The sequence below is a fragment of the Symphodus melops genome, assembly GCF_947650265.1.
Source record: "Symphodus melops genome assembly, contig: scaffold_107, whole genome shotgun sequence".
Lineage (NCBI taxonomy): Eukaryota > Metazoa > Chordata > Actinopteri > Labriformes > Labridae > Symphodus > Symphodus melops.
The window spans coordinates 33,643-43,990 of NW_027636558.1; positions in this window are offsets into that span (position 1 = coordinate 33,643).

Sequence of the window (10,348 nt, forward strand, 5' to 3'; positions counted from 1 at the left end):
TTAAAACTGTCCACCACCTGAAAAACGTGTCGGCGGACGAACCTCCCTCTGCCATCGCCAAAATGGGACAGTCGCTGGCTGACAACATCAAGCCAGCGGCCCCCACTCCTCACACGCAGGCACTGATAGAGGGGAACGCTAAGAATTGGGCCTTCACCACGGTCCTGATTCTTAGAGACCACTATCAGGGGGTCATGGAGCAGGAGGTGGGGAAACTCACCCACATGTCTGCACACCACTGGCGGAGGCCCTTTGAGGTGGCTTCATCCTGGGCCCGCAGAAACCTGGGTCGCCGCCTGGAGGAGGACACATTAAAGCAGACAGAGGCTCTGTTAGTGGCTGGGGTCCCACAGACCACAGACACACACACACCCACACTCACACAAGCACCCACACACACACCCACACTACCAACCACACACACACCCACACTCACACAAGCAACCACACACACACCCACACTTCCAACCACACACACACCCACACTCACAGCTCCAGTCACACAAACACCCTCACCTGCACCAACAGCGACTCAAACAGAGTGCGTGCCCCCCACCCTCATCATCCCCCCCGTCCCCCTCACCGTGACCCCTCCTCGGGACAACGTCATGGTCGTGAGGGCGGACATTGTCCCTCAGCGCCCGACTGTGGTGACCTCCGTGGCCACCATGACGGAGCCTGCCCGGGGAGACTGGTCCCCGGTGATGGGAGAGGACACCCCCCTCCCCCCTGCTCCTCAGGAGACCTCACCTAAGGCCCAGAGGACCACACGCACTCCAGCCAGGGTCGACAGACCACCAAACCCCTGTGTGTTCGAGGGCATGGACGAGGACATCAGTCCGAGTCCTGCCCTCGTTCCACCTTCGGGCAGACTGAGGTCAGCTGTCCAAAAGAAGCTCAGTCTGGGGCCAAAAACAGCGGCTCCTGAGAAAACAGCACCCCCTAAAATAACACAAACACAAACACACACAGACAGCACTCCACAGACACCAACATGCAGACCAAGCAGACACATAAACACAAGAAACAAAATGAAGGACTGGAACCTCAGTGTGACGAAGAAATGGCTCGTCATGGGAGACTCGAACGTCGCCAGAATCCCACCCTGCGACATCGAGGGGCTGCAGATTGACAGCTTCCCAGGGGCCACCTTCAGACACGCTGAGGCCATCCTCTCCAGGACCATCGTCTCCACCACGGTGGAGAAGGTGATCCTGTCCTTCGGCCTAAACAACAGAGGTCAAAACATACAACAAACCACAATTAAACAGATGCAGGCGGCAGTGAGGGCTGCCACCAACAAATTTCCTCAGGCGGAGATATGGGTGCCTCTAATTAATTATTCTGGGGCCCTGCCTGTCTCAGAGATGGATGCCCTCCTCCGCCTGAACGAATACATACAAAAAAATCAGAAACACATCCCCAAACTCCCCAACAGCTCCTTTAAAACAGTGGAGGACAAAATTCACTGGACGAAGGACACTGCTGGTCTCATGCTGCAGCACTGGGGCCAGCACCTAAACTAGAAATCCCCAGAAGCCTGCACGCACAGGAGGGGACTAAAAATGTTTTAATTCTGGCCAAAAATTTCAAACCCACAACCCCACAATTGACCCTGCTTAACAGGGGACTAAATTTTATTCCCACAAAGGGCAGCAATAAGAACCTCATAGAAAAAAGTAGATTTGACTTACAGCAATATCACAGACAATTAAAATTAGCTTCACACTTCCAACATAAACAACAAACAGAGCCCCCTAAATTCACCCCATCCTCCACATGGACGCCCCCTGCTGGCACACTACCGCCAGAGCTCACTGCCCTCATCACAGCTGATGTCAGTCATTTTGATCAGCACTTCAGACTCAGCCACAATGAGCCAAACCTCAGCCCTGAGGAGGTGGCTGCTCTGGAGGAGCTGAAAAATAATAAAAATATTGTTATCAAGCCAGCTGATAAGGGCAGTGTGGTGGTCATTATGGACAGGGAACAGTATCTGTGGGAGGGGTATAGACAGCTTAACGATAAAAAATATTATTCTAAATTAGAGAAACCTATTTATCCGGACACAATTAAATTAATAGAAAAAATTATAGACAATCTTTACATTAAAAAATTTATTAACTTCAAACAAAAGACTTACCTGATGGGCACACCTGAACCCAGGCCCAGGCTGTTCTATATGCTCCCTAAAATTCACAAGGATCCTGCGAAATGGAGTAGGCCGCACGAAATCCCTCCAGGCAGGCCTATTGTGTCGGACTGCAGCAGTGACACATACAACACGGCTGAATACATCGACTTCTTCTTGAACCCCCTGTCGACCAAACATGAGAGCTACATTAAAGACACATATCATTTCGTTGAAATTATTAGGAGCCTCCACATCCCACATGACGCCATGTTATTTACTATTGACATTGACAGCCTGTATACTAATATTGACACACAGGAGGGCATACAGGCTGTCAAAAACACATTCTATAAATTCAAAAACAAAAAGAGGCCAGACAAAGAATTGATTCAGTTATTAGAGATTAATTTGACTAGGAATGATTTTGTTTTTAATGAGGATTTCTTCCTCCAAATTAAGGGCACGGCCATGGGGAAGAAATTTGCCCCGGCATACGCCAACATTTTCATGGCTGAGTGGGAGACATCAGCCCTGGCCTCCTGCCAAAAGAAACCCCTCCATTACCTCAGATATCTGGACGATATCTGGGGTGTCTGGCCCCACTCAGAGGAGGATTTCCAAGTTTTTTTACAGACCCTGAACACCCACAACCAGTCCATCACCCTCAAATCCACCACCAGCTACACCTCGGTCGACTTCCTGGACACCACCACCTACAAAGGAGCGGGGTTCAGGGAGACAGGCAGGCTGGATGTGAGGGTGTTCTTTAAAGAGACAGACACTCACGCTCTGCTCTTTAGAACCAGCCACCATCCCAAGCACACCTTTGCTGGGCTGGTGAAATCTCAGCTCCTGAGATTTCACAGGATCTGTAGTGACAAAGGGGATTTTAAACAGGCCACGAAAGTGCTATTCTCGGCTCTGGCCACAAGAGGGTACTCTCGCTCCTTTTTAAGGAAAAGTTTTAAAACTTTTCAGGAGAAAAGGCCGGTACAGACCTCTCCTGTTCTCCCCTTTGTCACTACATTTTCACCGTCAACTGTGAAGCTTGTGAGGGTCATTAGGGGTCATTTCACCTCCTTTATGGCAGACACAAATGTGCTGCAGGAGAGGAGGATCATCGCAGCCTTTAGGAAAAATAGGAACCTGCAGTCCTATTTAGTGAAGGCAAAACTGTCGCCTTTGTTGACCTCTGCACCCAGAGGTCACGGGCAATTTTTTAAGCACCAAACATGGCTGCAAAACTCTCAAAATAAAACTATTTTTCAGTGTCAGCTGCGGGGAAACCCTCTCACCAGGAATTGTGTGTACCTGATCACCTGTGCCACCTGTGGGGCAAAGTATGTGGGGGAGACGGGAAACACAATCCTGGTGAGGTTCACTCAGCATCGGCACAATGTTTTGAGGAAGAAGGAAACTCAGAGGCTGGTGGTGGGACACTATGTCCTCCACGGGTGGGACGCGGTCCGTGTCTCGGTCCTTGAGGCCAACCCCAGATGGAGCGTGGCCCAGAGGCGGAGGGCTGAACGTCTCTGGATTTTGGGACTGGGCACGCGACATCCCCACGGCCTCAATGAGAAGTAGGGCATGGTCTCTCTGGGGAGCTGTGATGGCCAGCGCACTGGATCGGGTCCCCTATCCCTAACCCTAACCCCTAACCCTAACCTTAACCCTTCCCCTAACCCGATCCCAAACCCCAACCCCAACCCTAACCCTAACCCTAACCCGATCCCAAACCCCAACCCTAACCCTAACCCTAACCCTAAGCACACCTTTGCTGGGCTGGTGAAATCTCAGCTCCTGAGATTTCGCAGGATCTGTAGTGACAAAGGGGATTTTAAGCAGGCCACAAAAACGCTGTTCTCAGCTCTGGCCACTAGAGGGTACCCTCGCTCCTTTTTAAGGAAAAGTCTCAAGACTTTTCTGGAGAAAAGGCCAACACAGACCTCTCCAATCCTCCCCTTTGTCACTACATTTTCCCCGTCAACTGTGAAGCTTGTGAGGGTCATTAGGGGTCATTTCACCTCCTTTATGGCAGACACACAGGGGCTGCAGGAGAGGAGGATCATTGCAGCCTTTAGAAAAAATAGGAATCTCCAATCCTATCTAGTGAAGGCTAAACTGCCGTCTCTGTTGACCTCTGCACCCAGAGGTCACAGACAATTTTTCAAGCACCAGACATGGCTGCAAAACAAACACACAAAAACAATTTTTCACTGTCAGCTGCGGGGAAGCCCTCTCACCAGGAATTGTGTTTACCTGGTTACCTGTGCCACCTGTGGGGCAAAGTATGTTGGGGAGACAGGAAACACAATCCTGGTGAGGTTCACTCAGCACAGACATAATATTTTAAGGAAGAAGGAGACTCAGAGGCTGGTGGTGGGACACTACGTCCTCCACGGATGGGACGCGGTCCGTGTCTCTGTCCTGGAGGCCAACCCCAGATGGAGCGTGGCTCAGAGGCGGAGGTCCGAACGCCTCTGGATTATGAGGCTGGGCACGCGACATCCCCACGGCCTCAATGAGAAGTAGGGCATGGTCTCTCTGGGGAGCTGTGATGGCCAGCGCACTGGATCGGGTCCCCTATCCCTAACCCTAACCCCTAACCCTAACCCTAACCCTTCCCCTAACCCTAACCCTAACCCTAACCCTTCCCCTATCCCTAACCCTAACCCTTCCCCTATCCCTAACCCTAACCCTTCACCTATCCCTAACCCTAACCCTTCCCCTAACCCTAACCCTAACCCTAACCTTTCCCCTATCCCTAACCCTAACCCTAACCCTTCCCCTAACCCTAACCCTAACCCTTCCCCTATCCCTAACCCTAACCCTTCCCCTAACCCTAACCTCTAACCCCTAACCCTAACCCGATCCCAAACCCCAACCCTAACACGCCCGTGCCTCCAGCTCTCACGTACGAGACCTGCCTGACCCTCAAATTTCCACCTAATCTAAATAACAATAAATAATAAAACAATACTTACCTTACCTGAAAAAGAAATATTAATACACACCCTAAAGACCTAATACTTACCTCCTATCTATAAAAACTAAATAAACTGATTTAATGCAAACACCAAAATTTGAAAAAAGCACACCAAAACAAACAACACATAGTCAAAAATTATTTTCAATTAAAATTTTAATGAAATATAATAAATATAACCACAAAAAACAATTCCTAAAAATCCTGCTCTCCTATTGGCTCAAATTCAAATTCAAATTCGAAAAATACTAAAGCCTAACTCTCTCACTGTGTGTCTCTGCGAGGGAGGGGCCTGAGCAGAGGTACTGAGGGGAGATACACACGTCTCTCCTCACTCTCTCTTCGCCCTTCGACCAGAGCAGACGTCTCACTAGGAGCAGACACACACGCACGTCAGTTAGAGAATATAGGAGAAATAGCTTTTATTTTGTTTTGTTTTAAACAGGCTGCCTGAAGAAGACCCAGATTCGGGTCGAAACGTTGCAACAAAGCCTGTTATTTAGTTTATCTTTTTCACAACTCTTTTATTTTACAACCCAAATTGTGGTTTTATTTTATTTTCATTTTATTTTCAAAAAAAACAAAAAAAGACCAAAAAAAACAAAAATATATAGATTTAACCTAACACTTACCTGTTAAAACATGAGGGGATACAGTGAGGACGCTGGCTGGACCGAGGTTCGCTACCGCCGTGGCCGGCTTGACCACCGCGGAGAGGTGCGAGCCTGGGCTTACAGCCGCAGCAGACGTCACTCTCCCCCGTACGGCCGCTCACGCTCTGGCCCGGGACAGAGGCCCTCCTACGCCTCTGTTACCCGTGGCAGGCGTGGCGAAGGCTTTCGCCAAACCTTTGACCAAGGCTACAAGCCACAATTTTTGGAAACCCGGGCTCCTTACGGACCTAGAACAAACAACACAAATAAACACAAGCAGTTCACGAAGACACAGTACAACAACAAGTACGTGAACAGCAACAGAAATGCATACAACAACAGAAACACGTACAACAACAGAAACACATACAACAACAGAAACACATACAACAACAGGAACACGTACGACAACAGGAACACATACAGCAACAGGAACACATACAACAACAGGAACACGTACAACAACACGAATAGGAACAATCAACAACAGCGTGGCGAGGAGGAACGGTCGGACGACCCCGACTTTGTTGGGAAGGTGCGTGTGATACACACCATCATTAAAACTGTCCACCACCTGAAAAACGTGTCGGCGGACGAACCTCCCTCTGCCATCGCCAAAATGGGACAGTCGCTGGCTGACAACATCAAGCCAGCGGCCCCCACTCCTCACACGCAGGCACTGATAGAGGGGAACGCTAAGAATTGGGCCTTCACCACGGTCCTGATTCTTAGAGACCACTATCAGGGGGTCATGGAGCAGGAGGTGGGGAAACTCACCCACATGTCTGCACACCACTGGCGGAGGCCCTTTGAGGTGGCTTCATCCTGGGCCCGCAGAAACCTGGGTCGCCGCCTGGAGGAGGACACATTGAAGCAGACAGAGGCTCTGTTAGTGGCTGGGGTCCCACAGACCACAGACACACACACACCCACACTCACACAAGCACCCACACACACACCCACACTACCAACCACACACACACCCACACTTCCAACCACACACACACAGACACCCACACTCACAGCTCCAGTCACACAAACACCCTCACCTGCACCAACGGCGACTCAAACAGAGTGCGTGCCCCCCACCCTCATCATCCCCCCCGTCCCCCTCACCGTGACCCCTCCTCGGGACAACGTCATGGTCGTGAGGGCGGACATTGTCCCTCAGCGCCCGACTATGGTGACCTCCGTGGCCACCATGACGGAGCCTGCCCGGGGAGACTGGTCCCCGGTGATGGGAGAGGACACCCCCCTCCCCCCTGCTCCTCAGGAGACCTCACCTAAGGCCCAGAGGGCCACACGCACTCCAGCCAGGGTCGACAGACCACCAAACCCCTGTGTGTTCGAGGGCTTGGACGAAGACATCAGTCCGAGTCCTGCCCTCGTGCCACCTTCGGGCAGACTGAGGTCAGCTGTCCAGAAAAAGCTGAGTTTGGGGCCAAAAGCAGCGGCTCCTGAACAAACAGCACCACCTAAAAAAACACAAACACAAACACACACAGACAGCACTCCACAGACACCAACATGTAGACCAAGCAGACACATAAACACAAGAAACAAAATGAAGGACTGGAACCTCAGTGTGACGAAAAAGTGGCTTATCATGGGAGACTCGAACGTCGCCAGGATCCCACCCTGCGACATCGAGGGGCTGCAGATCGACAGCTTCCCAGGGGCCACCTTCAGACACGCTGAGGCCATCCTCTCCAGGACCATCGTCTCCGCCACGGTGGAGAAGGTGATCCTGTCCTTCGGCCTAAACAATAGAGGCCAAAACATTCAGCAGACAACAATTAAACAGATGCAGGCAGCAGTGAGGGCTGCCACCAACAAATTTCCTCAGGCGGAGATTTGGGTGCCCTTAATTAATTATTCTGGGGCCCTGCCTGTCTCGGAGATGGATGCCCTCCTCCGCCTGAATGAGTACATCCAGAAAAATCAGAGACACATCCCCAAACTCCCCAACAGCTCCTTTAAGACAGTGGAGGACAAAATCCACTGGACGAAGGACACTGCTGGTCTCATGCTGCAGCATTGGGGCCAGCACTTAAACTAGAAATCCCCAGAAGCCTGCACGCACAGGAGGGGACTAAAAATGTTTTAGTTCTGGCCAAAAAATTCGAACCCACAACCCCACAATTGACCCTGCTTAACAGGGGACTAAATTTTATTCCCACAAAGGGCAGCAATAAGAACCTCATAGAAAAAAGTAGATTTGACTTACAGCAATATCACAGACAATTAAAATTAGCTTCACACTTCCAACATAAACAACAAACAGAGCCCCCTAAATTCACCCCATCCTCCACATGGACGCCCCCTGCTGGCACACTACCGCCAGAGCTCACTGCCCTCATCACAGCTGATGTCAGTCATTTTGATCAGCACTTCAGACTCAGCCACAATGAGCCAAACCTCAGCCCTGAGGAGGTGGCTGCTCTGGAGGAGCTGAAAAATAATAAAAATATTGTTATCAAGCCAGCTGATAAGGGCAGTGTGGTGGTCATTATGGACAGGGAACAGTATCTGTGGGAGGGGTATAGACAGCTTAACGATAAAAAATATTATTCTAAATTAGAGAAACCTATTTATCCGGACACAATTAAATTAATAGAAAAAATTATAGACAATCTTTACATTAAAAAATTTATTAACTTCAAACAAAAGACTTACCTTATGGGCACACCTGAACCCAGGCCCAGGCTGTTCTATATGCTCCCTAAAATTCACAAGGATCCTGCGAAATGGAGTAGGCCGCACGAAATCCCTCCAGGCAGGCCTATTGTGTCGGACTGCAGCAGTGACACATACAACACGGCGGAGTATATTGACTTCTTCCTGAACCCCCTGTCGATCAAACATGACAGCTACATTAAGGACACATATCATTTCGTGGACATTATTAGGAGCCTTCAAATCCCGCAAAACGCCATGCTATTTACTATTGACATTGACAGCCTGTATACTAATATTGACACACAGGAGGGCATACAGGCTGTCAAAAACACGTTTTACAAATTTAAGGACAAAAAGAGACCAGATAAGGAACTAATTCAATTGTTAGAAATTAATTTGACCCGGAATGATTTTGTTTTTAATTCAGAGTATTTCCTCCAAATTAAGGGCACGGCCATGGGGAAGAAATTTGCCCCGGCATACGCCAACATTTTCATGGCGGAGTGGGAGACATCAGCCCTGGCCTCCTGCCAAAAGAAACCCCTCCATTACCTCAGATATCTGGACGATATCTGGGGTGTCTGGCCCCACTCAGAGGAGGATTTCCAAGTTTTTTTACAGACCCTGAACACCCACAACCAGTCCATCACCCTCAAATCCACCACCAGCTACACCTCGGTCGACTTCCTGGACACCACCACCTACAAGGGAGCGGGGTTCAGTGAAACAGGCAGGCTGGATGTGAGGGTATTTTTTAAGGAGACAGACACTCACGCTCTGCTCTTTAGAACCAGCCACCATCCCAAGCACACCTTTGCTGGGCTGGTGAAATCTCAGCTCCTGAGGTTTCATAGGATTTGTAGTGACAAAGGGGATTTTAAGCAGGCCACAAAAACGCTGTTCTCAGCTCTGGCCACTAGAGGGTACCCTCGCTCCTTTTTAAGGAAAAGTCTCAAGACTTTTCTGGAGAAAAGGCCAACACAGACCTCTCCAATCCTCCCCTTTGTCACTACATTTTCCCCGTCAACTGTGAAGCTTGTGAGGGTCATTAGGGGTCATTTCACCTCCTTTATGGCAGACACACAGGGGCTGCAGGAGAGGAGGATCATTGCAGCCTTTAGAAAAAATAGGAATCTCCAATCCTATCTAGTGAAGGCTAAACTGCCGTCTCTGTTGACCTCTGCACCCAGAGGTCACAGACAATTTTTCAAGCACCAGACATGGCTGCAAAACAAACACACAAAAACAATTTTTCACTGTCAGCTGCGGGGAAGCCCTCTCACCAGGAATTGTGTTTACCTGGTTACCTGTGCCACCTGTGGGGCAAAGTATGTTGGGGAGACAGGAAACACAATCCTGGTGAGGTTCACTCAGCACAGACATAATATTTTAAGGAAGAAGGAGACTCAGAGGCTGGTGGTGGGACACTACGTCCTCCACGGATGGGACGCGGTCCGTGTCTCTGTCCTGGAGGCCAACCCCAGATGGAGCGTGGCTCAGAGGCGGAGGTCCGAACGCCTCTGGATTATGAGGCTGGGCACGCGACATCCCCACGGCCTCAATGAGAAGTAGGGCATGGTCTCTCTGGGGAGCTGTGATGGCCAGCGCACTGGATCGGGTCCCCTATCCCTAACCCTAACCCCTAACCCTAACCCTAACCCTTCCCCTAACCCTAACCCTAACCCTAACCCTTCCCCTATCCCTAACCCTAACCCTTCCCCTATCCCTAACCCTAACCCTTCACCTATCCCTAACCCTAACCCTTCCCCTAACCCTAACCCTAACCCTAACCTTTCCCCTATCCCTAACCCTAACCCTAACCCTTCCCCTAACCCTAACCCTAACCCTTCCCCTATCCCTAACCCTAACCCTTCCCCTAACCCTAACCTCTAACCC